The sequence below is a fragment of the Ambystoma mexicanum genome, chromosome 7p (genome assembly GCF_040938575.1).
Source record: "Ambystoma mexicanum isolate Mex_15411 chromosome 7p, UKY_AmexF1_1, whole genome shotgun sequence".
NCBI classification, from domain to species: domain Eukaryota; kingdom Metazoa; phylum Chordata; class Amphibia; order Caudata; family Ambystomatidae; genus Ambystoma; species Ambystoma mexicanum.
The window spans coordinates 388,659,723-388,677,569 of record NC_090939.1 but is presented as its reverse complement, the minus strand read 5'-3'; positions in this window follow the sequence as shown (position 1 = coordinate 388,677,569).

Sequence of the window (17,847 nt, the reverse complement as noted above, 5' to 3'; positions counted from 1 at the left end):
AAACGGGCCTAGAGAGACAGGCCAGAATTTAGAGGTCCAGAAAGATAGGGGACAGGTTGTGCTGACAACAATAACCTCCGTCTTATGCATCTTTCCTTGACGTTTTTCTTCCATTAATGGTCTAAGAAGATTGCCCTCTCCTTCTAGAATGACAGTTGATGCAGTGTCATCAAATAAATCATGAATGATATTAAACAAGGCCACATCTACACTCAGATCATGTAGTAAATGCCAGGTTTCTCTGTTTAACAGATTTAAAATCGGCCTTGAGGTCCACAAATGCCATGCAATCATCTCTTCTGGATTTGTATGCATTTGTATTTGGTTTGTATATACTGGAAACCTACCTAGGCAGCAACTGAGCACTGTATATGTCATTGAGGGTAATATATTTATTTATGTATTTATTTTTAAATTTGAATAGTGCACCAAACCCGGAGGCATCAGACTTGGGGGAGGAGGGAAATACTTACATACATACATAAGGTTACTGGATTGATAACTTTGCATAAAGAGGTGATACGTACATACATGCATAACAGAGGTAGCTGTTTGGATAAAGTTGCTCATGCCGAGAGGCTAAGGTAATGCAGCTAGTTTTGCAGGTCTTGTGTAAATAGCCACGTTTTGAGGCCTTTGCGGAAAGACCAGAAGGAGGCTTTTGATCTTAGCGACAGTGGAAGGGCACTCCAGTGTTTTGCGGCTACCACAGGGAAGCTGTGACCACCCCGCTTTCTGTCACTTATATATGGGGATGTGAGTAGGTGTGAATAGGCAGCACGTGTAGGTCTGTTCGATTGGGTTTTGACAAATGTATTAGTCAAATATGTAGGGGCAGTGTTGGGCAGGCACTTGTGGCTCACGGTTAGAGTTCTGAATACAATGAGCTTGTGGACCGGGAACCAGTGGACATTCCGTCTGGCAGCTGAGATGTGATTTCTTTTTGGGATGTTGAGGGAATTCCTTAACGCATTGTTTTGGATGAACTGTGGTTTTCTGATGTTACGAATATGAGAACCTGCAAAGAGGGCATTACAGGAATCAATCCTACAGAGAATAAGAGCTCTGGCAATCATGATACGCTCAGAAAGGGCCTGCAGGCATTGATGAGTTTAGAGATATATACTGCTGCAGATGCAATGGAATTTACCTGTCTGTTTAAGGAGAGGGAGGAGGATAAGTAAACACCCATGGGTTTTACTTCTTCAGATACCGTCCCATCAAAGATGAAAGATTTGTATTTAGTTGAGATTGGGATCCTATAAGGAATAACTCAGTCTTCTCCTCGTTTAGGGGCAGACCATGCTGTGCCATCCAGGCTTGAATAGTTTGGTAGATTTTTCTAAGCAAGTTGGCATCAGTATTGTAGGTGCCTGAGATGGGGAGGAGGAATTGGGTATCATCCACATAGTTGGTGTAGGTGATACCCAAATTGTCTAAGATCTCAAAAAGGGGCTTAGTGAAAATGTTGTAAAGTACCGGAGAGACACAGGAGCCTTGTGGGACTCCACAGGTTACTGGGGTGGGAGGGGCCGCTGCTGTGGGGGAGAAAGCCTGGCTAGTTCTGTTTGAAAGGAAAGATTCGAACCAGGTTATAGCTATGGTGGAGAAGTGGGAAGCAGAAGAAAGGTGTTGCCATAGGATTTTGTGATCCACAAGATTGAAGGCTGTTGAAGGGTCTAGTAAGCGGATGAGGGTTAGTTTGCTGTCCTCTTTAAACTCGTTCATTTGGATTTTTAAGTCAACGAGAACGGATTCCGTGACATGGCCGGGGTGGAAGCCAGCATGTCGTAGGCCCAAGTGGTTGTTGGATTCCAAATGCCTTTGTGTTTGCAAGTTGGCTGCTCTGTCCAATATTTTGATAAGGAAGGATATTGTGGTGATGGGCCGATAGTTGGTGGGTATGTTCGGGTCTAGAGTGGGTTTCCTGAGGAAAGGGAGGACCAAACGTCTTTTAGATTCACTGGTACTATGCCCCTTGAGAAGGATGTGTTAATAAGTGTGAGGATGAAGGGGGCCACTTTGGTTGCACAATCTTTGGCGATTGAAGCAGGGCACGTGTCTCCTTGGCATCTGGACAACTTCAGGCCTTTTATGAATTTGGTGACTTCTGAAACTGAAGCCAGTGTGTAACTCAAACAGGGAGGTGGAGATCTGTGGTGGGGCAAATATTCTAGTTGAGTTTGGAGTGAAGTGAGTTTATTTCTTTTTGTCACAATTTTAGCTTGAAGTGAGTGGATTTTGTCCAGGTGAGCCTTCTGGATATTTGTGCACCAGGTGGCATCTTTAAGGCATCTGTCGGGGGCACGTGCAAGAGATTCCAATTCTCTCAGAATGGCAAAAGGTTATTTGGTGCCTGAGTTAGCTTTATCTATTCTCTCATTGTATTTTGCACTTTCTGTTTGGTGAGTGGCCTGTTTGTAGCATTTTGCATTGGAGGTGAAGAGGTCTTTATTGGTGTCAGTTGGAAGTTTTTTACAACTGGTCTCAGCAGCTCTTTCATAGGCACGCAACACTTTAAGGTCCAGTGTGAACCAAGAGTTCAGGTAGGCTGTAGGTTTAGGTTTTCACATGTTCATGGGAACTATCTTGTCAATCGCCTCTAGGATAGTTTGGTTGTAGAGTTCAACCATGCTGGTAGGGTCATTGCTGGTGGGTGTATAGTTTGTTAGGGGTTGCAGCAGAGGGAGTAGATTGCCTGCAGTGATGTTGCGGGTGTTTCTTCAGAGGGCCGATGGTGCCTGTCAGGGAATGTCATTCCATAGGGTGTCTTTCGAGATGGTGAAGGTGATGACATTGTGGTCTAACGAGGGGCAGAAGGTGTTTGTGAGAATGCTGATGTTACAGTTAGAGTCAGCCAGCCAGACTAACGTACAACCATTCTCATGTGTGGGGTTAGTGATGCGATGGGTGAATCCTAAGGCTTCTAGAGAGTTAGCAATAGCAAGTACATTGTTGTCAGAAGGATCGTTGAGACCAAGATTCAAATAACCCAGAAGGATGATTCTGGTAGCAGGTTTCATGCCAGTTGTAAGAAGGAAATACAGGGAATATGAGGAAATACAAGGAATGACAATATGTGCCGTGGGATGTTGCAGCCATGAGTGTTTGACGTTATTCAGGAATTCAAGAGCCTAGGTAGCACCTAGGTTTTGACTGAAAAGAAGCTTCTAGAGTTCCTTCCTGGAAAGCAAGAGTGTTGGCTGGTTCTGGTTTGCCATTGAAATAGTGTTCTGGTAGGCAAGCGAAAGCCTATTTCCTGTTTTTTGCTTCCACCCCAATTTCATCTTTATCCTCCAACAAGAGAATAGTGGGCACAACCTTCGAAAATCAAAGTAAGTCAACTATTGACAATGTTCTACTAAGTCTTTTGATTCAAGTGTTTGGTCCACAACAACATCCACATTTGCACTATGTGGAGCACATATCAGTTACCAATGGACCAAGAAAGCCTTCCTTGGCACTGGGTGGAACCATTTACGGTGGTATAACCCAACCACAAGTAAACACAATTGTAATCTATTGTATAAAATATTTTGTAGAGAGTGAGGTAGAGAGATTGCTCTGTCTCACACCACCTTAAATGGCCATTTAAAAAAACTATATGTTTTCTGCATCCCAGATATAGAGAGTTCCCTGATGAAATATCACAAAGATCCAAAATGCATTGGGGATAATGTGGCTGTCTGTTTTGTGGTCTTGTAAAAAATTGAATAGGCATTTGAATTAAAATTGCAGAAATATTTTATACAGAGATTACAAATTATTCCAGCCGATGCCAAAGAAAGCTTTCTTGGTCCAGTGTTAACGCATGCCTGTGTACCACATTGCAGCAACAATAGTGATAGTTCAGTTGGAGGTGACCCATTCAACCCATTCCTTTCATGGCTCTTGACTCCAATAAAGGATACCACAACTACATTAACCTGGGGAAAACCTCAACAAAGAACACATTAGGACTGGTGGAGCAATTGAGATGGCATTTGGCTTATTGAAGGCCAAGTGCCAGTGCTTGCATCATGCAGGGGTCGTCCCTGAGTTGATTGGCAAGATTATTTCCCCTAGATGTATGTTGTACAATATTGCGAACAGGGGTTCAATATATATGACACACATGGAGTACAGGAATCATGACAGTAACTGCGAGCTGTCGGAGGAGTAGCAATCAGAAAGAGAGCAGAATGCATGTGACAGGTAATACCAGAATGTCGTAGAAAATATTTTCTGAGTACTTGTAAGGCAATGGCCAAACATCAAGAGACATATTTCCAATAGAAACTTCAATTGACAGAAATATATATGTGCCTACACTTTTTTTCCCTAACACAAACCATAATCCCATAACCTGGTCCTGAACCCCAACAAGAACCCATAACACACCATCATTGAAGTCGAATCCCTAAACCCCAAAATATCCCAGGAAACAATCTGCAATGAAGTCACATCCTACACCCACCCCACCCTTATAAAAGCCCCAGTTCACACCACAGCCATGAAGGTTTATCCAGCCCTACCAAACCACATCAAGCCCTCAGCACACACACTAGCCATGAAGGCGCTGTGTGCTTCCCCAACCAAAAAATAAACATGTACACACTGCAGTACACTCGAAGGACTATTTCTAATCAATTTGATGCAAAGAGAGTCAAGGCTGACATTCCTTGCATCCTAGAGTACAACAGACTATGTGCACCTACACACCCCATCTAGATACATTGCAGTAATGAAGGTAATAGCCCTTTTATGCTAACCATACCTCATTGTGCAGCCTCTCCACCATTCATGCCATCCCAACAACACATACACCACCCCTCCAGCCATACCATGAAATATCAATGAATCCATCAATTTCTGCGCCTTGTTTCTTATGGCACGCTGGAGTTGCAAGGGGAAGACCAGCCTCCAAAGTGGATCCTTTTGGGGTCTGCTGTTGGCATAGTACTCCTTTCCGGTTACTGAAATTGCCATTTTGTAGTTCCCATGCATTACATGAAACACCTAAGAGAGAACACACTCCATTTTCTCCACTATCCCTAAGAAACCAGATAGGCCTCTTGTATGTGCCCCACCCATGTTACTTACGGCATCCTCCAACCCCTGACCCACCACACCCCCAATGGCATTGTGCTATGCCCCTGGCAGTACCTGGCACTTTAGCAAGTATACTTTCTTAAATATTATTACTCATGCCAAACAAATCAAAAGTGTTATTGATGGCCCTATGCTGCTCTACTTGTGGTTGCACAAGGTGTTCCTAGACATCCTATAGATGTTCCATGGCACGTAGCCTGCTCATGTCTACCTGTTTGCATGCCTGAGGGGAAGGACATGATTTGGTCCTTGACCTCTTCCTTATCAGCTCATTTCACCTTTATTATCATCATCTAAACTGTTGGAACAAGCATACATATGATAACAAAGTTGAAGATTGTTTTGCATCTGTGCTAGTGCATCTCTACCACCGTCCCCGCCAGCACAGCCTGTTCATCCCACAGAAGCTTGGTTACCTAATTGCCCAGAACCAGGGGGAGAGGCATCCTTGAGGTGTTGTAACTGGGGTTTGAGTGGTGAGAAATTCCCCTTTCAGGTTGCTAGCTTCATTGGGGGCACTTGACCATAGTAGGCCCTCTGACCAGCTCAACGGATAGTGGTTCCTGGTTGTGCTGACAGTGCTGATGCTGGTATGGAATGTCAGTATGGTGGTGTCTGTTGTAGCAGTGCTGGTTGCAGCAGCTGTTGTAGTGCTGCTGGCAATGGTGGAACTGCTGGTGGCCATTCTCATGGTGGCTGGTGTGGCAATGTTCTTATGTCTGGCACGAGTGGCTCTTGCAACTTCAGTGTTGCTGGATTAGCCACCTTTTGGCCATACAGATGTGATATAGTAACTGCCTTCATGATGATTGTTTTGAGTGTGTAAAACACACATGCCTTTTAGAGGCTACTTAGTAAGTCCTTCCAATTATATGTCAGGCCCTGCATGCTTGGATTGCAGCCGTACATCAGTACTGCATGCTACATTAATTAACTAATCGGGAATGCTATGGATTGTGGACACATTTGTCTCTTCTAACTTATTGGAGGGAGAGCATGAGGAACACAGGACTGGAATTTGGATCTATGGTGCACACGACTGCATGGTAGAGCCAAGGGTGCTGAAACTGATCAAGCATATACTGCCTTACCTGTTACAGCAATGTCTCTACTTGGGAGCAGACATATACAGGATTGACCACTGCAGGGAAGGTTGATGCATAGAGAGATTTGTCTAAACAACCCTGTAGAGTAAGAGGCCCGGATCAGCCTCACACCTATTGTCTCTTGGTAAATGAAGACACAGAAGAATGAACATCCATGTGGTGGCTAAATGGAAATGCAGTCGAAAAGATTTTTCAGATCAGCAAGAGAGGTTCTTTTTACACATGAAAAAGGTTACTGTAAATGAAAATAGAATCCCACTCACACTCAAACTCTAGTGTACTGGAATCAAACCCGGATTTAAATATGCATTCAGAAGTGCCATCAGATTCAACAGTAAGTGCATCCATCAATTCTGGGAGGTATCTGGATCAGCCCATAAATGAATATGTGAATGTGGCTGAATCAATGGGCCGATTTCCCCCTACCAATGTCACTGTAATAGAGCTTCAAGTACAGGTTGGAGATATATAATGATGATGTAGGGAAGTGTGAACCCAGAAATGCAATTGCAGATCAACAATATAAAGGTTGGAGTAACAGAACTGGGATTTAGTAATCAAACTGTTCATGCCCACATAAGCCATAAGATACAGAATTTAGAAATATGAACAAACAGATAAACCATCCTCATGCAGACCCATCAGGGGAACAGCCTACTTTATCAGGTGACCAAGGGTGCCTACAGAAATCTATGGTGGACTCAGTTAAATCAAAAAGTATGTTTTGTACACTTCTGCAGGACCCCAAATTTGTCCAGGCTCTCATATTCCAAACTGATAAAAAAATAACAATCTGAGATTCAGATCTGGCTTCAGACACGAGTAAAATCTATTCCAAAAGCCTCCAATCCAGATTTGGCTTTACATAAGAGTCGACTCTGATTCCACAATCTCAGATATGGCTTCAGATATTATGCTGCAAGTGACAAATTTACTCTAAACAGCAGAAGGGAACCACACTTAAACAACAAAATGAACAATTTTAAATGTCAATGCCCTTCCTGCGATGTCAGAAGGATTAGAAGATCCAATATTGCAAAGTCACATGAAACACAGGCCTTGATTAAAGATAATCATACAAAGATAGGGGTCAGATTTAATGAGATGAGGGCATCTCTTGAGGAAGATGTGTGGGTGACTTAGAAGATGTACAATTTATGATGAAGGATCATGGGGAGCGCTTGGAGTTCCTGGAGTCTGATACAGCCACTGCTTACTGCAGATTGACGAGCTCTGACAGATTGATGCCACATATCTCTTTACTAAACAGCTGGATAAAAATAACCAGACAAAACAAGCTGAAGGGGTTCCACCTAACATGTTTCTTCTGCTTTTAAACTTTCAGGTAGTTCACAGATAAGACTCTTGCCTCAGACAAGCAAAATAACCTGCCCTCCGACAGTTCAAGTCCCACCAAGACCCACTCAGCCCTTTTGACTTGTCAGGTGGATAGATTGAGTGACATTCATTTTGGTAAAAATAACTGTGATCAATTTTTATTTATTGTTATCTATTTTCTATTCAGTTGTATGGTTAATCAAATAGCATTTAACCTTTAGAGAAAAAAACACAAAAACGTAATACAACAAACTAAAACAACAATACAATATACACACTGAAATATACATATCCATTCCAAATTCTTGAAAGCTAAAATTACATTGTAAAAGTTCACAGAACGTAAGAATCAGATTATGATACACATGCAAAAGTAAATAAGTTACAAAAGAGAAAACTATTAGTGAAAACTGAAAATTTAAACCACGCATTATATATTCTCTTCTAATAGTAGGCTATTTATGAAACCAACCACCCCTGAGACCATTGAAGTACTTCTACCTGATAAACATGCATTCTGAAATTTATCAACTCCAATGTCATAATGTACATTAAAATAGACAAACGCACTTGTAATACATTACAAGCAACTAAGAAATGTTTGAGGCTTTCCAAAGAATCAACTTTGCCACAAAACCTAAAATACACAGCCTCTATAGGAACTCTGCACTCTGCTATATTTAACCAATATTTGCTTTGTAAAATACAAATTACATTTAAATTTTAAAAAGGACCTTCTTACAGATCTATTTGGATAAATAGACAAACATGGAGCCAACAGCCCGTGCTTTTTGTGCTGTGTACTCAGGTGATTCGAAGATGAATGGGCATGAAGACCCTCCAAAGTAGAAACCCAATCATGATTATATAGACAATTTAACTTTAGCAGGAATATGAGTAAAACCAGTGTCAGCGGCGTCAGACATACCTTATTCGATCAAAAGATTGGTACACAATTTAGTAAAGTCTCTTATAAAAAAATAATCTTTTTTTCTTTAACCAAAATATGTAGATCCTAAAATAGGGATTCGTGCAATGGGCAAATGGTTTTACGACATCCCTTGTTGACTCAAAAAATTGCTCCAAAGTTTGGTAAAGTCTCTTATAAAAATAATCTTTTTTCTTTAACCAGAATATCTATATCCTAAAATAGGGACTCATGCAATGGACACATGATTTTACGAAAAAATGTTAAAAGTCTCCAATTGGTTCTACTAGTAAGGGAATATAAACATAGCTCATATCGAATGGCTGAGAAATGCACTGAATTGTGTAAGCGTAACACTCTCCTCCAAATTAGGCCTTCAAGTTGTGTCAAAATATTTAATGCCCATAGAAACTATACTTCTATCCCGTATAGAAGTTTAAGGATAGTTTTCCCGACATCAACTGAAATAGTTGAGATAATTGAGTACTTAACATATTTTGCATCAATCCTACTCAATTTATATGACATAGCAATAGCATGAGCCTTCAGCCAGTCTCTAACCTGAGACTTATGAGGCTTAGATAAGATAGGACTCCTAAATACATAAAGTTATCCACCCTTTCAAGACCCTCTGTTAAAACTCTCAAAGTGGCCTTCCTCTTTAAAGTGCAGTGAATAAACTTTTGTTTTGCCAAATAATTCCTCCTCTAAAAAGGGCTTGAAAGAGTCCACTGTAAAAGAATGGTATTTCTTAAACATATATCAAAGGCATCATTTACCAATTGAGCTGAATAGGAGTTACATGTAATAAGATTTCCAGTGGAATTCATTGAGCTGTTACTTGGATCATTCAAATGTACTCCTGCCAACCGTAATTTAAATTCAGTAGTTAGCATTCAGTGATTGCTCAATGATGTTTCTTTGATCTTGAAAAATTGGAACTGCTAAATAGCCATTCCTCAACAAAGATATAATCAATAGTTGAGCTACGCTCACCATTTCACCAGGTAGTGTGATTGTGGTATTCCCTATTTCAAATCCATTCAACATTAAAAGTCATAACCCCTCTAGGCATTTCAACCATTTCCAATCACACGCATGTTTAGAATTCCCATTTTTAGAAAAAGGGGTAGGGCTTTCTTAACATCAACTTCAATACAAGTAGCATCAAAATCTCCTGCAAGTAACACTTGGCCCCCTTTTGTCAAATTACACCATTCATTTATGCAAGAAGTAAAAATATCCAGGGGATACTCCAAGCAGCAAATTCCCTTATTCCAGTACACATTAATAAGACGAATGTTGATCCCTTTTCTTTTGGGTGCATAGCTAAAATTCCTCCAGTTAAATCATTAACACTCACTACTTGCATCCCCACTGCCGATTTGACCAATGTTAATCTTATCTTACTCTTGGGTCGGAAGTGGCTGTTGGTCTCAGTGAGGTGCTTTGCGATAAGAGACTTGCCACTGTGTTGGTTTGACGTGTCACTGAGACGTTATGAGTTCCTTTCCACTAGTGCTCTGGTTGCCGTGCTACACATAAGCTATGTGCCGCACAGAAGAGACATTGGGCCTCATTACGAGTAGGGCGGTAAGGGATACCGGGCACCGGTAAGGAGACCGGTGCCGGTAATCCCTTACCGCCCTACTACGAGGTCCCTCAGCGGGTCCCTCCAGTAAGAAAAGTAAAGTGTTAAAAAAAACAGGGGTTTGGGGGGAACCCCCCATAAAAAAAAGAAACATTCAACATTTTTTTCCGACTTAATTTTTTCGACATTTTTGCATTTGAAAAAATGTAATTCGAAATATTCCCTATAAACTGTGCCAGGCACGTTATTGGTGGCAGTCATGGCGCAAATAGCGCCATGACTACCACCAATCTCGTAATGAGGCCTATTGTATCTGCTGTATGGGGACTGTGGCTGTTCGCTACAGCAAAACCAAATGAAAACTAAGTGCTGACAGGAGTCTTGGCGACCTATGTTGACCGCAAGCGTCAGAAAGTGAGAGCTAACAAGCTGGGTAATCATTGGTAACAAGAAACCAACACGGACTATTCAGTGGTGTTCAGTGGGAGGGAAGGAGGGTTCTGGGGAACAGGTGCGTGGAGAGGCATTCAAACGTGCCATAACATCCTAATTAGTGGTCCTGTTTCCCCCTTTTTTATAAGTGCGTAACGAGTGGAGGTCGGTGACACCGGGTCCAAAATAAGATAAAAAGGAAGGCTGAAACTCATTCAGGAGTCACAAGGCTGCCTTCTCATCTCTACCCTTTAGATCCAGCTACCTATTGCCTAATTTCTACCTCTCTACCTACAACAATGACGCATAAAAGGCATTAGCGGAAAGCAATTGCGCTGTATAAACTCCCCAATTTACGAAGCAGCAACAAGTACGATGTGCCAGCCACTCATCAGAACCACTAGATTCAGATAAAGAAAAGCGCCTGTCTGATATAATAGACAATCATAATGAATTACTAAAACTGGTAAATAATTTACATAGAGCCTCGCTGGGGTTAGAGAAGTTGCCAAACATGGAAAGTGTGGAAGATAATGAGGGAATTAGTCTGTCATACTCACCAGATATGACAGTCTTTGCCTCACACTCAGTCTCTTCGGATACATCTTGCTCGGAGGAGGTACCTGAGACCGCTACAGTAGGAAAAACATCTATGGTCGATGACCTTGTTACAAAGAACATGCTGATGACTATGGAATGCAAGATAGATGGCCAAGCCATACTAATGCCCACTATAAAGGAGGAGCTGGGATACAGTCAAAAGCTCTCAATCAAGCTGCTAGATATACTAACAGATCTGCACAAAAAAGTGGATATCATCATAAACGACAAAGCAAAGCAGGTTGGAAGAGAACGCGGAAAAGTGGACAGTATAAACGGAACATATAAAAAGGACAAACTGGACTGGGACTTCGAGGAGGTCCAAATCTTTCCATCTATGGAATTAAAGAAGGTTCTAAAAAACAAACAATCATCAAAGGAAAAACATGCAATACCAAAATTGAAAACTCTGGCACCTCAAAAGCAGCTTAGGATATTTGAGTGTAAAGGTCTAGGACATCAGAAAAAAGAGGGTCCAGGCCTAAAGTTGAAGAAAGGGTTGACAGGAACAGACAGATTAAGGAATAAGCTAATAGTACAACCAGAAGATACACCTAAAGGCGACTAGAAGACGGATAAAATATCATCACAAGCCCAAAGGTCTCTAGAGCCGGATGGGAAAAGAAAACATTTGCCTATTCCTAAGGATGCTGCATATAACAATCAGCCAGGGAACCAAGTACAGATTGAATATGATTACAAACTGCCAATTATTTATCCCGGTGCATTGAAAGATGGGGGCACACAGGTGATATTGGAAGAAAATGCACACACATCACAAAGCCCATTCCTAAATCGAAAAACACTACTGTCAATATTCAAACAAATGAGATATCTGGATTATAAACAATCTAGAGATATTCTGGACATCAAGTTGCCAGAATGGAACAGTGAGACTAATTGGGCATTGATCGTGTTTGTGTCACCTTTAGTGGTGGCCTTACTGAAAACACACTCTGAAATGCTATGGCAGGCTGGTTACACACTAATTGCTTGCCAGAAAACAAAAGGCACAAAAGTGGTACAAGAGGAAAACGTAGGGAATGTGCATACTACCTTATATTTACCAACTGAAAGAGATGAATTGAGAGCGTTACAAGAACAGAACTCGCGGACAACGCCCAAGGTCGTCACTGCCATGCTATGGATGCCTATGAACGCATTTAGTGGGGCTAACCCGACATGTGAAAACCACTGGAAAGCTATTGTGGGCCTCTGGGTATACAAGAGGACACAATTCATTTTTAACACATTCAATGGGTCCGCTTTTGAAGAAGGTAGTAGACATATTTTTGTTACAAGAGACCTGGTGCACCAAAAACTTCTATATGGATGGGTATCAAATCCTGTACAAGAAGGCCATAAAGCATAACAGGTGTAGGGTCAGTGGGGGGCTAGCTACAGGGGCTAAGACACATTTAAAACTGGAACCCTGGTCAATGACAAACGATTCCCCTAATGTGCTAGCGGGCAAATTGCAACACTCCACTTCTGTTTTAGACGAAAAATCTTAATTATCAACATCTATGACCCCCCCTGGGCGCTCTTGTACTAAATTAATACAAACTATAATAACAGACGTTATCACTGCTTGGATGGAAAACACCCGAAGGGTTTGTATGTCATGGCAAGTGACTTTAATAGAAGTCTGCTGCATACTTCAAATGGCCCCAATGTAGGGCAAAAATATAGTTGGCAAACATTATTCGAATTTTTTTGATTTGGAACCCATGAGAATGCATAAGAGACTGAACTAATTTACACATGGTCAAATGGCATACTCACATCCCAAATCGACTATGTGGTTATGGATAGAGTGCTGCACACAACATCTATTTCCATTGTGGTTACCCATAGTGGAGCTGGTGATCATGGTATGCTACGATGGGCATAGTTTTGAAAGGATGAACAGAAAGCTCTGAAAAAAATATGTAGAACATTTAAATGAAGTCTTAAAAATAAATTAAGTCAAACTGAACTGTCTGTTTACCAACACAGATTGGAACCTAAAAGAGAAAATCAAAGCTATCATGTAAAAAAGAAAAAAAGAAAGGGGAGCATCAAACCAACCAAGAGCCAAATCTTAAATTATTTGATCCAATAATCCAGGAAAGAAAGACAAAATATTGTAATGAAACGACAGCTGTGAAATGAAATCTAGAGCTACCTCCAGAAAAAACTTGGCCACGAAATATAGAAACTGGCAAAAAATGCATAAAGCCTCTATCAGGACGGTAAACTGGATAAATCTGTTCACTTGGTTGAGACAAGACATCAAGGCCAAATGTTGGCAAAACTTTAATAGCTTTAAAAATCTATCAACGAAGATTGATTTAAATCCTATATATTGGAGGAAGGCAAGGGTGGACAAAACATATCCATAAGATGTATGGCAGAAAGGGCCAGGACTCTGTAAATCCAGAAGAGGATGAGAGAACAACATTGACTAGTGTCAATGCATCTTCTATATCATAGTCGATAGAAGATTTTTCTGAAATGAACCTTGAAAGGCTAATAATAAAATCAAAAGCCTTCCGAGCGCCGGGGCAAAACAGTATCCCAAATTTGGTCTACAAAGCTGATCCTAACCATTGGGCTAGAATATTGGTACGACACTTTGGGGAAATTTTAAAGACTGGTCAAATCCCAGAGAGCTAATTCAAATCAATTCTGGTACCAATATTAAAAAAAGGGGACAGACATATTTTACAGATTGCTGGCAATGATGGACTCTTGCCAAAAACTTTTGGCGAGTGTTCTCCTGGAATCATTGAATACCTTGCTGAAAAACAAGAACATAATGAGAATTTTCCAAACAGGATTCAGGAAGAGGTATAGTACAAAAACTAATATTGCAATACTTCAATTATTGAGGGCATTATGCCCAAAAAGGGAAAATAAGTTATATTGCTGTTACGTGGACTTTGATCTGGTTGCTAGAAAGAGATTATGGTGAAAACTGAACACATGGGGCATCAATTCTGCTCTTCCATATTTCATACAAAAACTATATACAAACACGTCGGTGGCAGTCCGTCTTAACCAGGAGAGGTTACTTACTGTTTACATCTCTACTAAAGAGGGCTTGACACAGGGATGTGCAGTGGGCCCTATCCTGTACAATCTTTACACTGCAGACATGGACCACACACTAACGGATATTAAAAACTTTCCACCAAATATCAATGGCGTGAAAATTGTCATCATGGCCTATGCGGATGACATAATAATTTTAGATCAAACCCAGATTGGTCTCCAGCACTCCTTAAACACCCTTGATACCAATCTAAAAGAGAACATGATTATAAACAAAACAAAGACAAGAACAATGTGTTTGACAGATTCCAACAGAACGTTTAAAAAAACACACTGGTTTTCTGATGGCATAAGACTATAATGACCTCGGAAGTGCTTTATCTGGGTTTCCCAATATCAGCAACTGCATCGGCTTCGCAGTATAAAGATCATATTGTAACCAGGATATGGTGGAGGTGGTTGGCAATACAATCTTATGTGATCATGGGGGTGGAAGCAATATAGAGGGTTTTATCCAAATATACAAATCTACTATCTGCCCAGCTGCTTTATATGCATTAAAGACCCTGACTCAAGAAGAGGTTGGGTGGCTCCAGAAATTGAAAGGAAAATTACTACGGTCCATAATGAATATGTCTAGAGAAGTACCGGTTGAAGCACTTTGCTTGGAGTATGGATTACAGCCTTTGCTTACAAGCTGGTTTATTAGAAAAACTCTCCCGTACCTAAAATGGATAAAAGGGCAGCAGGAACAAACCAGCTCTTACCGCTACTGGAGAAAGGGAAAAAGGGCAGTATTTCCAATTTTTTACATGAAGGTGTTGAGCAGTGCCACAAAAGAGTACCTGAGCACTTTGGGTCTTGAATTGGACACAATACGGGACCGTCCGGATAATGTTTCTGTCATTAAAAAGAAAGCTGGGAAAGGGATATGATAGTGGTAACAGACTATTTGAGTAAGCTCCCCAGATACAGAGAGTATTCACATCAAAGTTTCAAGATTGGTAAACTCAAAAATTATTTAACAAAATGGTCAACCTCACCACTCAGGAGGTTTACGATGCAACTAAGATTTAACATCATGTGCTCAAAGAATACATGAATAAGTGGAATAGAGCAGTCCAGGAGTTCCAAGATGTAATGTGTAGGCATTGCTCTATAGAAGTCGAAACAAGTAGAAAATTATTAACTTCATGCATTGCACTGAAACCCTGGTATATCAAAGGAAATGGGGGCATTGGGTCCTCTATAGAGTTTATATGAAGTGATCAATTTTGGTCAGGTCTGATAGGGGCAGAATCAGTAGTTTATAATGCTGCGGCCTACTACATATGGCATATGGTGACTGATTAAATGATCTATTGATATTGTTTATCATAGGTTATGTTAAAGGTACAGCTTGTACAAATTAGAAAATGAATTACGAATGTCAAAATATTTGTATTTGAGTACTTTATGTCTTGATTTTAAGTGGTATGGAAAAACATCTGAAAATATTTCATTTTTTAATTGCTTTAATTGTTTTGTTTTCTTTTATATGCAAAAGTTTGTTCATCATCGAATATAAACTAAATGCATAAATTAAAAAAATTAAAAAACATTTTAATAAACCGCTTGAGGGGTGCCCCCACAATCCCTTGCAGATGGGTTGATACACAGAACCATTACCGTCCATTGAAGGACATACTGTTAACCATGTTTCTTGTAAAAATATAATTTGGTGAGATCCATTGAAGCAGCACAATTTTGGATTGATAAATAAATTGTTATGGCCCATTGTATTCCATGATATGAATGCGGTATATTTACATGTACTAATGATTCTGAGCCGACTGTTGATTTTTACTGCATCCTGAATGATTTAAGGCTCCTTTCAGCCAACCCCAATCCTGTACTATGTTTTCACCAATCAATTTTACACTTTATCAATTGCAGCTCTCACCCTTCATCAGAATAGGGATTAACTGATACAATGATCTCACTGGATAACAAAGAGGATGAAGGACTTTGGAACGATCTTATGATTATTACCGGAATAAAGTGTTAGGTCAAAGCCTAACTGTCGTAGAGATTGTAATAGTTGCATAATAATGTCAAATACCATTTTTGAATTTATATTTAGCAATGCTCGGTTGTTAGGCAAAGTTTGTATGCAGTACCCTCTGGGGACACTACAAATAACTATGACTACAGGTAAAGGCAACCCAACATTTGGTATAAGCTTGCACTACACAGTTTTAGCAGTGTGTTGAGCAGCCAGGCTTATCTCAAGAGGGGAAATGTGAGCTGTAGTGGAGTTACACAAAGATTCAGTTACAGGTATTCAAATAAACTCGTATACTCAAGGTTTCTTACATAAACAATTATTAATTTATTTATCAATCAGATATAAAGCCTTCTTTAGAAGGGAGCAATATACTACTAACCCTCAAATACACTTCAACACTGTAAACTTCAAGTTTCTGAACCAGTTAAGGCCCTTTTGGGATGGTCCACAGACACAACCTACACCCACAGGTGACTTCAATAACTAGGGTGCTGGGGACATTAATACCTTACTGTTGCCATTCAGAATACTTTCAGAAATTGGTAAAAGGCAAAGGTTATTAGAACACAAGAGATCACAAATATTCTTAAGAGGCAAATACTTTCAGATCCCTAAAGAAGAGTCATACAATGTCAACGTCAATGAGCAAAAGTCTTGTATAGGATGAACCACTTCTGGTAAGTAAATGGAGAAGTCTTTGCACAAGTTCTTACGAGTCTTTGATGCCAAGCAGAATCAAATGTAGGGCCACAAGCTGATAAGGCTTGTGAGTTGTAGAAGTTTCAAAGCAACTCTACAGTAAGAGGTAATTTCTCTTTAGCTTGATTTACAGTACCTTGGAAATGAAGAAAAGAAGCAGCTGATGACTTCTGTTCGTGTGAAGCTCTGCATATCTCACTGTTCCTGAGCCTCACTCGTGGGGACAAGAGGAAGGACGTTGGGGGACTCCTGCAATGCACTGGGACTGTCAAAACTGGCAACCGGCAAACTTCACTTTCAGTGGCTGTTTCGCGTTTCAGCTCCTTGCAACCACCGCAAATAGCAACACTGTGGTTCCTGGCTGTTGAGGTGAACCTTCCTTGCTTCTGGGGTCCCGCACTCTGTTGAGGGGGCTCAGGCTTGGTCAGTCCTGCTTCCTGGGAGTCCGGAGGATCTTCCAAAAGCTTTAGGTCAGCTTAAAAGTAACACACACAATCTGGTGTTCCTCTCCCTGGCTATACGGTTTCCATCAGCACTCTGTGGAAATTCAACCAGCTCTGGGATGGATGTCCAGCTGCTGGTTGAATTGGTCCCACCAACTCAAGGGGAGAAGTCATCCTTGCAGCGCTTCTCTGTCGGCAAGTTGGCACTGCAGCAGGGATTCAGCGGGCAAACCAATGGTCCAGGAGTTTCAGCAGGCGTCCTCTTCAGGCTCTTCTTCGGTTCCTTTGTCCAGTGGTCGACTCTGCCTTCCAAGCCAAAATACTCACCTTTTATTCAGTTCTCTCCCATTCATTCCAGCTTAGCTGTCACTCACCCTCCCAGGTGGCTGAACTTGTCAGACAGTCAGCCAGCCAATCATCACAGATTGCATTCAGGTCTCCTAGAAGACTAAGCACAGGGAGTTTCGGGCACCTCCCTCACTTGCTGCCTACCCCAGACACTTTGGAGCCAGAGGCGGGGTTCACTCCTGAAGCCC